This window comes from Rattus rattus, chromosome 1 (assembly GCF_011064425.1).
Source record: "Rattus rattus isolate New Zealand chromosome 1, Rrattus_CSIRO_v1, whole genome shotgun sequence".
In the NCBI taxonomy this organism is placed as follows: domain Eukaryota; kingdom Metazoa; phylum Chordata; class Mammalia; order Rodentia; family Muridae; genus Rattus; species Rattus rattus.
Genome location: NC_046154.1, coordinates 53197533 through 53212640, shown reverse-complemented (window position 1 = coordinate 53212640; position 15108 = coordinate 53197533). Strand labels below are relative to the sequence as shown.

The following is a 15108-nucleotide window of genomic DNA, read 5'->3' as shown; positions in this document are numbered from 1 at the left end:
ATGCGAACTCTGCTACTCCTCAAGGGTGACATGGGGTGTCTTACTGCACAGCCGCTAGACAAATAGTGACTCTCCTTGACCAAATAATACTGTCAATTAAAAAAATAAAAGGGCTAGGCAGTAGCTCCTGCCTGCAATTCCAGCCATTGGAAGTCTGAAGCTGGATGATTTCCATGAGTTTGATGCCAGCCTGGGCTATGCTTTAAGACTTAAAAAAAAACAAACAAACAAACAAATAAATAAGGACAGTCCTCTTCTTTAACTTCTTGTTTCACTGGGGGTAGAATATATTCCAGAGACAGATGGATTGACGGATGTACGGACAGACAAGACAAACAGAGATTACACAAGGGACTGATAAAAACACATCGAAGTGACAAATGTCATATTGGAACAATGAGATCAGAATAGGTGTGAGACTTGATGGGTGGCCGTTTTACCCTCAGCGCTGAGGGTGACACCTGGAGCTGCAAGCATGCTGGACAAGCATTTTACCTGAGCCACAGCACTCAGCTCTAGACTTCCCTTCTTCACCAAAATGAGCCAGTGTAAACGGGAAGACTCATGTCTAGACAAGATATACTCCACTGCTAAACTTCGTTATTAAAAATCCATGACACGGCTGTGTAGTGCTGCCACATGCTTTTAATCCCAGCCAGCACTTAAGAGGCAGAGACAGGCAGATCTTTTTGAGTTCAAGGCCAGCTGGTCTACCGAGTGAGTTCCAGGACAGCCAGGGCTACACAGAGAAACCTTGACTGGAAAAATAAAAATAGAAACCAATATTCACTGATAAGACTCCACAAAAATGACTCCTCTCTTTTCAAAGGCACCCCTTCTAGAAGTCAGACCTTATTAATGGTTAAAGCTAGGAACTTCTGCCTTCCTAGGGGCCCACCCTATCAAGGCTGCTGAATACACCGAAACCATTAGATATCAAGTCTTGCTCCCCAGTCTGATACCCGCCCCTCAGCAATGCTAGGGTGTCACAGAAGGGGTGTGTGTGGCAACAGCCCCTCCACCCCCCAAGCAGCTCGGGCACAGCTCCACAGACCTCAGCAACACTCAGGGCAGCTGCTACTAACTGACCCCAAGGCTGTCTCAGTCCCAAGCAAGGCACTTTTTGCAGAGAGGACACCAAGAAACCATGTCAATCAATTGGAATCACAGAGATTCCACCACACTTCAAAGACAGCAGCAGAGAAAACGGACATGGATTTTCTAACTAAATTAGAACTTGTCTTTTTCCCACTTTTAAAGATTATTCACCTCACGAGCTAGTGGAACATAAAAGTACAGGAATGACGTAATGAACAGAGATATAATCCTGTCTCCCTTTCAGTCAGGGAGCACTGATGATCACAGTTTACATCATAGGCATGTATTACAACCCAAAAGAGGGCAGTGCTGCAGGCGTGCCTCCTCATCCGTGGGTCTTTTCTAGCACCCCATGTGATGGACAAGGGAAAACAGAGACCAAGGGGATTCCAGCCCAGTGAGCAGCAACTATGTCTGTGGAAAGAAACAACTTTAAAAAGACTTACCTTCTACCATCTGTTTGTTACTTGTTTTCCAGTGAGCTTTGTAGCAACTTAAGATCTGTAGAAACACCATAAAGGTCCTACAGGTGTCACAGATTACCTCTAAAGCTCCAGGAGCATCTGACAAGGTACACATGACAACTAATGGACCAACTCTTATGTCCCTACTTTGCTCATATTTCTTTTATTTCCTCTAATGATTAATTTTTTCCTCTTCTAGGAGTTGAGCTAGATATACTGAATTTAGCTTTCCTTTTCTGTTGTTTCTCCCTGCTCCCTCTTTCTCCCTGTGTGTGATGTGTTTGGACACAGGGTGTCACTATGTAGCCCTGGGATGCCTAGAACTCAGATATCCTTCTGCCTCTGACTACCAAGTGCTGAGAATAAAGATATTTGGTGCCAGGCCTGGTGGAGTTCCTTGTTTTTGATAACCACGGCAGTTCTAGATAGCACTGGCCAGATGTCTGGTACAAATACTGTATTGGTTGGGCTGTTCTCATGACTTTCTGAGTTTTTAGGATAGACCATAGTAGTGAAATGCTATTTTCCTCACAGCCTAGTAAAGGAATGCACATTCTCACTGTTGTCCAAGTACCTGGTGAAGGTCATGAATGTTAGGTTTATCCACTGTCCCCTTGGCCCTTCTTCACTCTTTGGAAAGCAGTCACTACCCACAACCTACACTTGGGTAGTACATGGAGTATGTTCCACCTCCTTGAGGCAGGTTATCTACATAAATTATTCAGAATTTCTCCAGAAGAAATTAACTTTTAAAAAAGCAGCCATGTGTATTGGCTCACACCAGTAACCCCAGCACTAAAGCAGGACTGCCTTGAATTCCAAGCCAACTCTGGCAACAGGACTGTTTATCAAGACAAGCCAAGGGCTGGGCATGTGGCTCAGCTGGTAGTGTTTGCCTAGCATACACAATTCTCTGCCCCAGCACCATATAAAACGGCATAGGGAGTTGCAGGCCTGTAATCTCAGGACTTGGACAGTATAGGAGGAGGATCATCAGTTCAAAACCACCCTCATCCTGCCTACCCGAGTCTCGGTCTCAAAAGCAAAACAAAGATTCCATCAACAGCAAACCTTGACACATAAGCAGCTCGATGGCCCAGAGAACTGACCAGAAATAAAATCTAAGACTGATAAGTTTTTCACGATATGATAAGTTTGCTTTTACAGGGCTTACAATGTCCTAGAGATGACAAAGCATTCGAAGTCTGTGTGTGGCAGGAACAAGCGTTAGTTCTGGCTCCAACTCTGTGCTGGCTGTAGTAGGAGTCCCAGGGTCTGGCCGGGGTGGACCAGCATCCCAACCACAGCCTGCTTTGAATGCTCACTTCGAGCCAAGGCTCTGTGATGAAATACTGTGTTTACTTGTTTTTTTTTAATTATTCTAATTTCATGTACTCTGGTGTCTTGCCTACATGTATGTCTATGTGAAGGAGTCAGATCCCCCTGGAATGGGAGTTATAGACAACTGTGAGCTACCATGGTACTTAAGTCCTTTGGAAGAGCAGCCAGTGCTCTTAACTGCTGAGCCATCTCTCCAGTCTTTTTTTAAAGTGATTTCTCTGTAGCCAATTTACGTTGACTAGCTTTCTCACTGGGCTTGGTATGCAAGGCTATAGCTGCAGCTTCTTAGGTACTGTGTGCAGCCTGGTACCTGTATGTGTTGCCCTATAGGATGTTGGAGACAGTTTTCTGGTGGATACTCATGTCTGGTATCATTGCTGTCCAAACCCAGATGCCACGCAGGTATGTGGAATGCCTGTAGGAATCTTCAGGGCACAAAGCCCAGGACCATTTAAAAAAAAAAAAAGACATTTTAGCTTTTTTGCTCTTTCCAGTGATAGAGAGCATGGACAGAATGTCTCTTCAATGATCTGGTCCTATCTGAGGTTTATTAAAACAGGCCATGATGGCTTACACCTTTAATCCCAGCACTTTGGAAGTAGAGGCGGGCAGATCTGAGTTCGAGTCTATAGAATGAGTTTCTAGGACAGCCAGGAAACCTTATCTCAAAAAAAACAAAAAAACAAAAAAACAAAACAAAAAAAAACCAAAAAAAAAAAAAAACAAAAAATAAAACAAACAAAAAACAAAACAAAGAACCCAAAAACCTGAATTACCAAAATATTCAAATAAAACAATATGCTATTACTTCAAACATGGATACCAAATGCCTATCTCCTCAGAAATAACATGCTATGCTTCACTACTTTGGAGATGAATATAATTTTAAGTTTTTCATTACTTAGGAGTGTAGACAAGTATGTGGAGTGCCTTTAAGGAAGCGTCAGGGCACAAAGACCAGGATTCACAAACAAGCAAAGGTCAGAGGACAACTTTGTGGGGTTAGTGAATATTGAACTCTGCTTGCCAGGCAGGTCCAGCAAGCACCTTTACCCTCTAAGCCATCTCCGTGGCCCAGGAGATTAATGTGATTTTATCTTTACTACCAAACCGCAGAAGTCCAAGCTGAGGAGAGCATGAAAACCATTACTGCTCACTTTGCCCAGCCGAATAGGCTGTCATAAGTAGACATCTCATTGTTTTCAGTTCTCTTGTTTTTCTATTTTACCAACTAAAGCCGCCTTATGTCTGGAAATACACTTAAGGGGCTACAGAGCTAAGAACTTTAAATACAAAGGGACATGGCAGTTACATTTTAACTGCTTACTTTGAACAATACTTTTGATATCTTCCCCGTGAAAACCGAGGCAGCATTCAATGCAATCTTATTGCTGGAGAGTCAATAGCATCGTCACCGTAAATGTTTATTGTTGAGAAAAAGAAGATTTACCACTTTATGTAGCTAGTCCTTTGGGCATTAAGTACATTCGTGTTGGACAATCATCACCATCCACTGCTGGAATTGCTTCGACCTCCCCAAATGACACTTTGTATTCTGTAAGTATAAATTCCTCTGCTCTAGACGCTGGTAACAGTAACTTTTTCTAGGATCCTTAAGTGAGTGAATAACATAACATCTGTTCAGTTGTAGCTGCCCTCACTTAGCATAGTACCTTCAAGGTTCACCCATGGTGGATGGTGTCACGATTTCCTTCCCTCTAAATGCCTAATATTTTACTGAATGTATACACCTCTCATTCATCCATGGATATTTGGGTGGCTTCTAACTTTCTGCTATTTCTAATAATGCTATGAAAATGGATATGCAAGTATCTCTCTCGGCCCCTTCTTTTTGCTTCCTTTGGACATAGATATGTTATGACTACATCAAGCAAATCTAACTGAAAGGTTGTGGGTCCCATCACCTTCTTCTTACATCATTTCTCATGTACCTGCATCAAACTCACCTGCCTTATATCTAAGACCTACTCAGAAGTGTCCCTTCTGTTGTTGATAAGGTCTTACTATACAGTCCTAGCTGGCCACCACTATGTAGACCAGGCTCACATAGACCAATCTGGCTTTAAGCTCATGGGTAATCCTCATGCTTCTGCTTTCAGAAATCTGAGATTACAGGTGTATACCACACACACCCCCAAATTTCAAAGACTCGAGGCCTTGGTGAGTTTCTGGAGCCACTGCGTCTGTTCTGCCAGCTCAGCCTGAGTACTGTCTATAAAGGCCAAATGTTGAGTCCGAACTACAGCCAATATAGTTGTGATAGTTTTGTAAACGTGACATAACCTAAAAATCACCTCTGAGGAACGGGACCCCCATTGAAGGAATCAGAGAAAGGACTGGAAGAGCTTGAAGGGGCTCAAGACCCCATATGAACAACAATGCCAAGCAACCAGAGCTTCCAGGGACTAAGCCACTACCCAAAGACTATACATGGACTGACCCTGGGCTCCAACCTCATAGGTAGCAATGAACAGCCTAGTAAGAGCACCAGTGGCAGGGGAAGCCCTTGGTCCTGCTAAGACTGAACCCCCAGTGAACGTGATTGTTGGGGGGAGGGTGGTAATGGGGGAAGGATGGGGAGGGGAACACCCCTATAGAAGGGGAGAGGGAGGGGTTAGGGGGATGTTGGCCCGGAAACCGGGAAAGGGAATAACATTCGAAATGTAAGTAAGAAATACTCAAGTTAATTAAAAAAAAAAAAAAATCACCTCTGAGATAGTTCCTGCGCATGCTTGTGAAGGGTTATCTTTTGTGATGGTGGGGGATGGTTTTGATTACATTAATTAAGGTTCCCTAGGTAGGGATCCAGGACAGAGTAACAGGAAGGAAGCAGGCTGAACAGTTGTGTGCATACACTCATTGCCCTCCTCTTCCTCCTATGAACAGAATGTGGCCAGCTGCTTCAAGCTCCCAATGCCTTGAGAAATCCTTTCTCCCTGAATTTGCTTTTGTCTGGGCATCTTATCACGGCAACAGCAAAAGAAAGAGGACAACTGTGATATCCCACATGCATGAATGTGGCATGTGAGGTCAAGCTCAGGCAAGTAAAAAAAAAAAAAAAACCTGATGAATTTTTGTAAAACCAGTAAGAGGAAAAACAGGAAGGTCAGGAAGGTGGTGAAATTTATCTGAAAGCCAAGGACTACAAACACGGTCCTTCTTCATGCACTTTTTTCCACCTGCTAAAATACTAAAATTTAGGAGTGTTTCCAATTACTTGAAGACTCAACCAATCCCAGAACTTTCTCTTGAGTTCTTTCAGGGTTTTGGTCAAAAGTTCCTTTCCAAGGAATTTCAAGAGCGGCCCTCCCTCTCTATAAATGACGAAGGGGAGCCTAGCTCATGGTTTATGAGAAACTGTGAAGACACTTTTAAGTACTGCGCTGTAAACATGGTCGGTGTGGCCAAGAAGGTGTGGCCCACTAGCTTGGCTCCTTTTTGGATGGAGAAGGGAAAGAAACGAGAGTAACCAGCAAAGAGACAGGGGTGGCTCCCAGTGCCTGGTTTTCCTCCTCTGTCCTGGTAAAGAAGTGAGTACTGAAAACTATCTAAGACCCTAAGTGGAGGGGTCAGCAGTCAAGGTTCAGCAGATGCTAAAAGTCACATATGTGGTTTTGCTCTCCTGGCCCATCTGTGTCCTTGCCATAAGTAAGTTCAAATGGGCATGACTCTCTACATATGTCAAGGGCTCAGTTCCTTTACTACTTAGTAAGGGTCCCCGACATACATGTTAGCCTAGGAACAGGTACCAGGACCTGTTTAAATCTGGAGCCTAAATCACATATTCCATGCAATTACCTGGGCCCACAGTAGACTATGACCCAACAGTGTCACCAATTGTGGTACTCACTGGTTTGTGTATTCAAAGTCCTTAGGAGGAGGGATGACTGACAGAGAGAATGTGATAAATCCCGGGTTCTCTAAGAGCCTTACTGTTTACTCCAATCATACATCCTGCACATGTGTGCATATGCCATTGTGTGCATGCATGGAGGGGCCAGAGGTTAACCTCAAGTGTTACTCCTCAGGAGCCATCCACCTTGTTTTCTGAAGTTTCTCACTATGCTTGGGGATTCAGTGAGGCTGACTGGCCAGGAAGCACTGGGATCTGCTTGTCTCTGCCTTCCAGCACTGAAGGATTACAAACATACGATACCATGATCTTCACACTGAGATTGGGCCTGAACTCAGGTCCTTGTGCTTACACAAGCACATGAGTGACAGAGCTGTCCTCATGGACCCCACTCATGGTACTTTTTAAGAAGATGTGTGCTGAAAACACGTGCTCTACTAAGGTTCTAGGTTTTCATGCAACCATGATACTGGCTGGTATCTCTAACTTCAGATCACTGAAGCGGATTTGTACTGGCATGTCTTATTTACTTAATAGAATAAAATAATATTTTCATGTAGAGGTGGCTTTCCATAATGAATTTTTTTCAAAAAACCATGTCACTATCCATTCCTTAATCATGGATATAATTTTATTTATATGACACTGATATTGATATTGACACATAATCCTATTCCCTGTTTAACTTTGAACATTTAACAGTGAAGGACCAAATGCAAAGCTGTCATTCAAGTTGCTTTTCCTTGTTTATAAAATGGCTTGTTTCTCTCAATACCATGCTAAATATATAGATTTGTCCTTAGGACTTTCCTAATATCGATGTTCTGAGACACAAAAGGTTCCACAAACTTTCTGTGTCCTCAGCATGACCGTCTTCACATCCCGTGCAAACTACTATGTTGTTTTATTCCTTGTTACCAAATGGAGCCCAGAAGAGTGATGGACACAGGAGTGTTGTGACATGTTTCTGGTCCTGTCCCGGTGTCCTGATTGCCATTCTTCTTTCTCCTTCTGTGATAAGACTTCTTGGGAGGAAGGCAAGATGGCTGCCATCCTTCAGTTATCACAGTACTGTACCTTTAGAATGGACAGCATCAGCACTGTGATAACTGAGCCAGGGCAGCCTGTCAGTCACCATGTCTGTCAGTGACGTCACCCCCTTTGAAGGTGCCCCTCGGAGTGGAGAAGGACTGAAAGATGCACTTCTGGATGGAGGCAGAAAACAGAAGAAAAGGGGTCATTTTATGAGGGCGAAGCAGTAAAGACCAATTGAACTAACTACACCAGAAGAAAAGGAATGCATCACACACACACACACACACACACACACACACACACACACACACACACACAGTGGAGTAAACACAAATTAACTTTCTTTATGGTTATATGTACATCTGCATTTCCCAGTATGTCTCCCATGATCACAGATGGCATTACCCCAACCTCACCCATGTGGCAAGAGTTTATTCCTGGAAGGTTAAGTTTCAAGCCCTTTCTTAGACCCAGGCTTGTTGGCATGTGCCTTCAACCCATCACTCACACTCAGGAGGCAGAGGCAGGTGGATTTCTACGAGTTCTGCGAGACATGATTCCATAACCAAACACCACAGTGTACTTCACAGCTGTTTGAGTCAATACTTTTTTATGTGTTTCTTGATTTAATTTTCACAAAACCCTATGGAGTTAACAATGAATTGTTCACAAACCCACCCGAAAAGGAATTACGGAACTAGCTTAAGTGTTGTAATAGCACTTCACAGATAGAGGAAACAAACACACGGAAGGGAGTCTGAGAAGGATCTGACCAAGAACCACGGTATACATGCATGAACTTGTCAAAAGATAACTTTAAGGGGTTGGGGATTTAGCTCAGTGGTAGAGCGCTTGCCTAGCAAGCACGAGGCCCTCGGTTCAGTCCCCAGCTCTGAGAAAAAGAAAAGAAAAAAAAATATAACTTTAAAAGTATATGTACATGTGCAAACACACACATAGCTGGGGAGATAACTTAGCAGTTAATAGTGTAGGCTGCTCTTATAGAGAACCTGGATCCCATTTCCAGCACCCATATGGTGCCTTACAACTCCAGATCCAGAGGATCTGATGCTATCTTACTGTGCCCTGGGGACACTGTGCATACTCGAGCACACACACACACACACACACACACACACACACGCAGACAAAATACTCAAACCCATAAAATAAAAATAAAGCTAGTGTGGGGGTGCACATCTTTAATCCCAGCACTCAAGAATTCTGTGAGCTTGAGTCCAGCAGCCTGGTCTATATAGCAAACTACAGGGCAGTCAAGAATACAAAACAAAACAAAAATCTAAAAAAGCCCAGAACCTCTGAGACATTCTGTGATTTGTTTGAGATCTTATGACTAAGCAAGTCAGGCCCAAATTCTTTCTGTGGACTGGGTCAGGTCCTTCTCTCCCCTGTTCGTCTCATCAGTATACTCAGCTGTTAACACTTACGAACATTTCTGAGGGTTTTGTTTGGAGATCCAGTCTTCTAGTAACCCAGACCATGAAACAGAAATTAGTGGTCTGGACTTTAGGAAGCAATTCCTCCCAAATCACGAACTATCAGTCTCGCTGGTCTAGACGCTAAACAGTCTTGTTACTGACACAGTGGGCGGTGCTCACCCATGCCATGCTTTCTCTGTGGTTTATGTCGATTCTACAGTCACAATCGTGTGAGGCTAGTCATCTTTGGGATGACTTTTAAATAATAATAATAAATTATTATTAACAAATATTTGTACAATAAAATCACTAACATGGTGCATACTTATTAATATACAACATAATCATTATCATATGTTACCTATTACATACCAATGTATAATAATTATTAATGCAACAACAACAGTAATAGTAATAATAATAATAATAATAATAATAATAATAATAATAATGGATATGGGATTTTTCTGTGTGGCCTGGCTGTCCTGGAACTCGCTATAGACCAAGTTGGCCTCAAACTCACAGGTCCATCTGCCCCTGCCTTCTAAATGCTAGGATTAAAGGCATGCACCACCACCACCCTGCTGGAATGTCTCTTTTTAAAAAGGCAACACACACATCACTTTCATTATCATTAGCTGTACCTTAGAGACGTACCCTGAAGGTATTTCAAGGAGGAGTCCTGCTTTTAATAAAAGATAAAAAAAAAAAAGGCTGGGCATGGTAGCACATGCCTTTAGTCCCACTACGGAAGCTGAGTCTGTGACTTCTAGGCTACCCTGGGCTATAGTGAGACTTTGTCTTTTAAAAGGTGGGGTGGGGGGTGGCAGGTTACAAAAGTCTCTAAGATCAGAACGCCAACATAAAAATACCAGCTTACTAAAACCATGACTCATTCCATTTTCCCACGTCAGTCACGTCTCAAACTATTTCAGCATGAGCAGAGCTTGACAGGTATTTGAAAAATAATTATGTTTTCAATTAGGCATTCTCTCAATTTCGAAGGCTCATTATATGCAGATCAGACATTAACTCTGCCTCAAGTAAGTCAGAGAGATGAATCAATTCCTCAGATCAGGAGTCAGAAACCAGAACAGCAAAATGAATGTAGCTTAATAATTTACTCTACGTACTAGGAAACTGACCTTCATCTTTAAAAAGCAATCACCAAATGAAATAATCCACCTCCACAGATATTAGAAACAATCTCTCCAAAGCGCAAAGGTAGCTAAAAGTTAAGGTGTCAGCATAGGGCTTAGCAAACTGATGTTATACAGAGTTGCGACACAAGGTGGCAGCAAAGATTAAAAGGAAGAGCGAGCTGGAGCCCACAACTCTTGTTTCTGGAAATGGTTGCATGTTTTCACCCAAATCCTAGACATGTTGCGTGAAAGCTATTTTGTTTCTTAAAAAAGAAAAATTTGAGTAGCTGAGCAACCAAAAAGTATAAAAATACTAACGCTTAATTTCTCCTGACCATAGACTCTTCTCCGCCTATGGAGACACTTGAATTCCAGTGTTCATTCAGTTGTCAGCGGACGGGTTACTGACTGACTGAATGGTTACCTGGTAACTGACTGCTTAGAACCCCAAAGGGAATTTAATATGTGCCGTGGCCGTTGAAGCTGAAGTTTACTATATTAGCCAAATTTACCCTAACAAAACTCACAGTTATAAAATATTTCTGGTGAAATAACGAGTGATTTTAATTAAAAAAAAAATACAAACTTTTTCTTTCACTATTTTCACGTTTAAATACAAAAGGGTGGAAAGTGTTAACTCAGTAGCTTACCTCACATTTGTGAGGCCCTGGTCCAAACGCCAGTACTTCAAAGTGGAGTCTGCTTCTTCTTGGAAATTCTCTTTCTAAACGTATGCTCTTGTAAAACTAAATCAGAGCACTTCTTCGACATATTTCTCTTTTGCAAATGAAATCATTTTCGTGAAAATAAAGAGAGCAAAGGTACTCAGGCTACAGCAAGAAAGCCTATCACGGGGCTGGAGAGATGGCTCAGTGGTTAAGAGCACTGACTGCTCTTTCAGAGGTCCTGAGTTCAATTCCCAGCAACCACGTGGTGGCTCACAGCCATCTGTAATGGGGTCTGATACCCTCCTCTGTGTGTCTGAGGACAGCGACAGTGGACTCATTTCCTCTGGATGGCTCAGTTCTCATGTAGAAAATGACAAGACAAGCCGGTGCGTGCTGGCACACTGCCTCGGGAGGCAGAGGCAGGGAGGTCTGAGTTTGAGGCCTGCCTGGTCTACAGCGTGAGTTCCAGAACAGCCAGGGCTACAGGGAAACCTGTTTTGAAAAGCCAAACCAAACTGACAACAACAACAACAACAACAACAACAACAACAACAGACAAAACAGTCAGACAGGTGGGTTGTGCTTATTTATTCCTCAGCACTGGGGAAGCCTTTATGACTGCTTTGAGTTCCAGGTCAGCCTGAGCTACAGAGGAATTCTAGGCCAACCCTAAATAACCAATTTCTTCATAATGCACACACAAAATTTCTAAAATCCAAGTCCTCCAGGGACGCTGCTGAGCATTATGACTTGCTCCTGAGTGACACGGAATACAAATGGCAGGTGGCTGGTTAGCTCAGTTGGTTAGAGTATGGTTACCAAATAGTGCCAAGGTCGCAGGTTTGATCCCCATAATGGAATACAAATGGTCAGATTGAAGATACACAGCACCCCAGCCATTTTTGTATTCCATAATATCAAAACAGAATCATAATGCTCAGCAACGTCCCCTGGAGGACTTAGATTTTAGAAGTATTGCATTATGAAATTGGTTATTTAGAATTTGGCCTAAATTCACTCTGTAGCTCAGGCTGACCTGGAACTCAAGCAGTCATAAAACTTCCCCAGTGCTGGGAATAATGGCTTCTTCCCACCTGTCCCCAATGTTTTGTCTGTTGTTGTTGTTGTTGTTTGTTGTTGTTATTTGTTGTCAGTTTAGTTTGGCTTTTCAAAACAGGTTTCCCTGTGGCCTAATATTGGAACTGCGCTGTAGACCAGAGCGGGCCTCAACCTCGAACCTCCTGCCTCTGCCTCCCGAGGCAGTGTGCCACTGCCTTGCCCGGCTTGTCTTGTCATTTTCTACATGAGAACTAGGCCATCCAGAAATGAGTGCCTTGTCCTCAGACACACAGAGGAGGTATCAGACCCGGCTACAGATGGCTGTATTTGCATTGGTTGCTGGAATTGAACTCAGGACCTCTGAAAGAGCAGTCAGTGCTCTTAACCACTGAGCCATCTCTCCAGCCCCGTGATAGGCTTTCTTGCTGCCAGCTAGTACCTTTGCTCTCTTTATTTTCCGCAATGATTTCGTTGCAAAAAGAAATATATAGAAGAAGTGCTCTGATTTAGTTTACAAGAGCATCGTTTAGAAAGAATTTCAAGAAGAAGCAGACTCCACTTTGAAGTACTGGCGTTTGGACCAGGGCCTCACAAATGTGAATTAAGCTACTGAGTTAACACTTACCCTTTTGTATTTAAAGCATTAATGGTGAAGAAAAAATTTGTGTTTTTTTAATTAAAAATCCTCATTTCACCAGAAATATTTTATAACTGTGAGGTTTGTTAGGGTAAATTTAGTAAACTTCAGCTTCAGCGGCCACGCTTTGTAATACATTCGCTTTGAGGTTCTAAGCAGTCAGTTACCCAGGTAACATTTCGAATCGATCGTATTCCGTCATTTAACTGAATATTGGAAGTCAGAGAAGTTGAACTTTGTAAAGGGTAACCCTGCAGACTCAACTCAAGGCGTGATGCATTCAACAGGTTGTGTGTGTGTGTGTGTGTGTGTGTGTGTGTGTGGTTTCCAGCACGGACAAATGGTTTGGGAGGAATGCTCTAAAGGCGGACCTGTTTCATCAGATTACTAATCTCAAACAGTGAGACGAACGAAGGTTGATCACACAGGCATGGATCTCAGGCAGAGGGACAGGCTTTGGGCCTGTTTGTTTGTGATGCCGGCTGTGGTTGCTATGAACCGGGCTGCTGGATCACAAAGTGCTGGGACAAGATGTGCACTGTTTGACATGGTTTGATGTGTGTGTGTGTGTGAAGTTATTTCTTTCTCAGGACTGAACCCGTGCTGAGCAGCAGCTGCAGGCTACAGCACAGTTCGAACTCCCCTTTCTGTGTGAGTTAATTACTTAACTAGTTCCATGGTGGGCTCAGACTGTCCATGAGGTTTGAAATAAAAAGTGGGTTGAAGTGTGTGTGTGTGTGTGTGTGTGTGTGTGTGTGTGACATGGTGACAGGATGGCAGAGGCTCCGTGTGAGACAAAACAACATGTTGTTTGCCGCGGTCATGCTGAGGACACAGAGGTTGAACTTGTGTGCTCAAATCCTGGGACAATCTATGAGGAAGGAAAGAAACAGCAGTGTTTGAAATGTTGAAACAGGAATGGGTGTGACATGATTTGAAATTGCATGTGAGTTCAGTGTGAGAAACAGATTGGCTCTGAAGAGGTTAACATGTGCAGTGCATGGATTTGGGCTCCAGGTGGCTGGGTCTGTGACATGCCCATTGAGACAGATGAAACCACATGTCTGCTGAGTCTTGCAGGACAGGAGGAAAACCAGGCACAGCGCAGTGAGAGAACATAGTGGAAAGAACTTTTGACCAAACCTGAGAAAAACTTAACAGGCCAGTTAGTCTTCAAGCAGTGAAACACTCTAGAACGAGCCATTTGCTGTGGAAAAAAGTGCATGAAATTTTTGCTGTTGCCAGGAAAATTTCCTTTCAGGACAGAGTGGAGTTGAGCCAGAGATCAAGTCCATGTAGTCTTTAATTAGTCCTGGGCTCTGGTTGGCAGTGGCTGAGGTGTGGAAATGAGACAGAAGCCTGTGGATGAATGGTGCTCGTGGTGTTGGGAGAATCGAACACCATCCATGAATGAACTAATTGCTGAACAGAAGGAAGTGTTCAAAGTTCCAGACAAGGCACTCATGTTTCTTGAAATTTTGTTTTTGAGACTCAAAGTCCTGGGCTTTGTGCCTGAAGGTGACAGACATGGTGCAGGCTAAGAGCTGTGCCTTCAAGGACAAGCCATTCAGGGGATCTGACAGAGGCAACCAGCACAGGATTACAGGCCTGCAACTCCTGTGGGTTATGAGGCTGGGGCAGAGGTGCAGCAGCGTGCTGAGCAAGAGCCCATGGCTGAGTTGTCAGGTGATCCTGTAGTCTGGGAGTTGGCTGCTGGGATTAGATGCCTCCGGAAGATGGTGCCCATGCTACCAAGTCAGCAGGTGATGGTGTGCTCAGGTGAAGAGGGCAGAGGACAGTGGACGGACGACGGTGAGGTACTGGAGCTGTGGTGGCATTTCATGGTCTCACAGCGTGTTGCAGCTGAGTTCTGGGCGTCCCAGGGCCATGGAAGCACCCTGATCAGGCATCACAGGAAGAACTGGGAAAACAACGAAGGCTGGTCAGTATGTCGTTGGAGGAGTAAAGTGAGACATGGAGATCATTGGTTGTCATGTCAGATGCTCCTGTGTTTCTGGAAAAGTGCTAGCTGAAGTCCTTGTCCGTAAGTCTGTGAGAGTGGGGGTGTGGGCTGAGAAGTTCAAGAAGGTGCTTGAGAGGAGTTTCTGTTTTCCAGATCAAGTATCCTGGGTGTGGGCAGTCAGAGTCATGACTGTGGTCTTTCAAACTTGAACAGCATTCAGTTAAAGGCAGAGACACAGAAGGTTTCAGTGTCTTGTCTCTGTCTCATGTGAGCAATCAAGCTGAGATTCCAGGGCCCAGAAGCGGCTCAGCGCAGAAGGTGGGAAGGACTGGTGCAGAGCTCCTCATTTCCATGCAGTGCTGAGGAGGCGGTGTGCAACGGCTCACTT

General features: G+C 43.7%; 1 long non-coding RNA gene and 1 pseudogene across 1 annotated transcript; one reads left to right on the top strand and one right to left on the bottom strand.

Moving 5' to 3' along the window:
• The first annotated feature begins 3121 nt into the window (after positions 1-3121).
• On the top strand, positions 3122-3249 carry LOC116890443 (annotated as a pseudogene).
• Positions 3250-4309: 1060 nt separating this feature from the next.
• LOC116899716 lies at positions 4310-6025 on the bottom strand. Its single transcript, XR_004387751.1, has 2 exons — positions 5633-6025; positions 4310-5218 (listed from the first exon to the last, which is right to left on the bottom strand). It is a non-coding gene; the product is annotated as an uncharacterized LOC116899716 (long non-coding RNA).
• Between the last annotated feature and the right edge of the window lie 9083 nt (positions 6026-15108).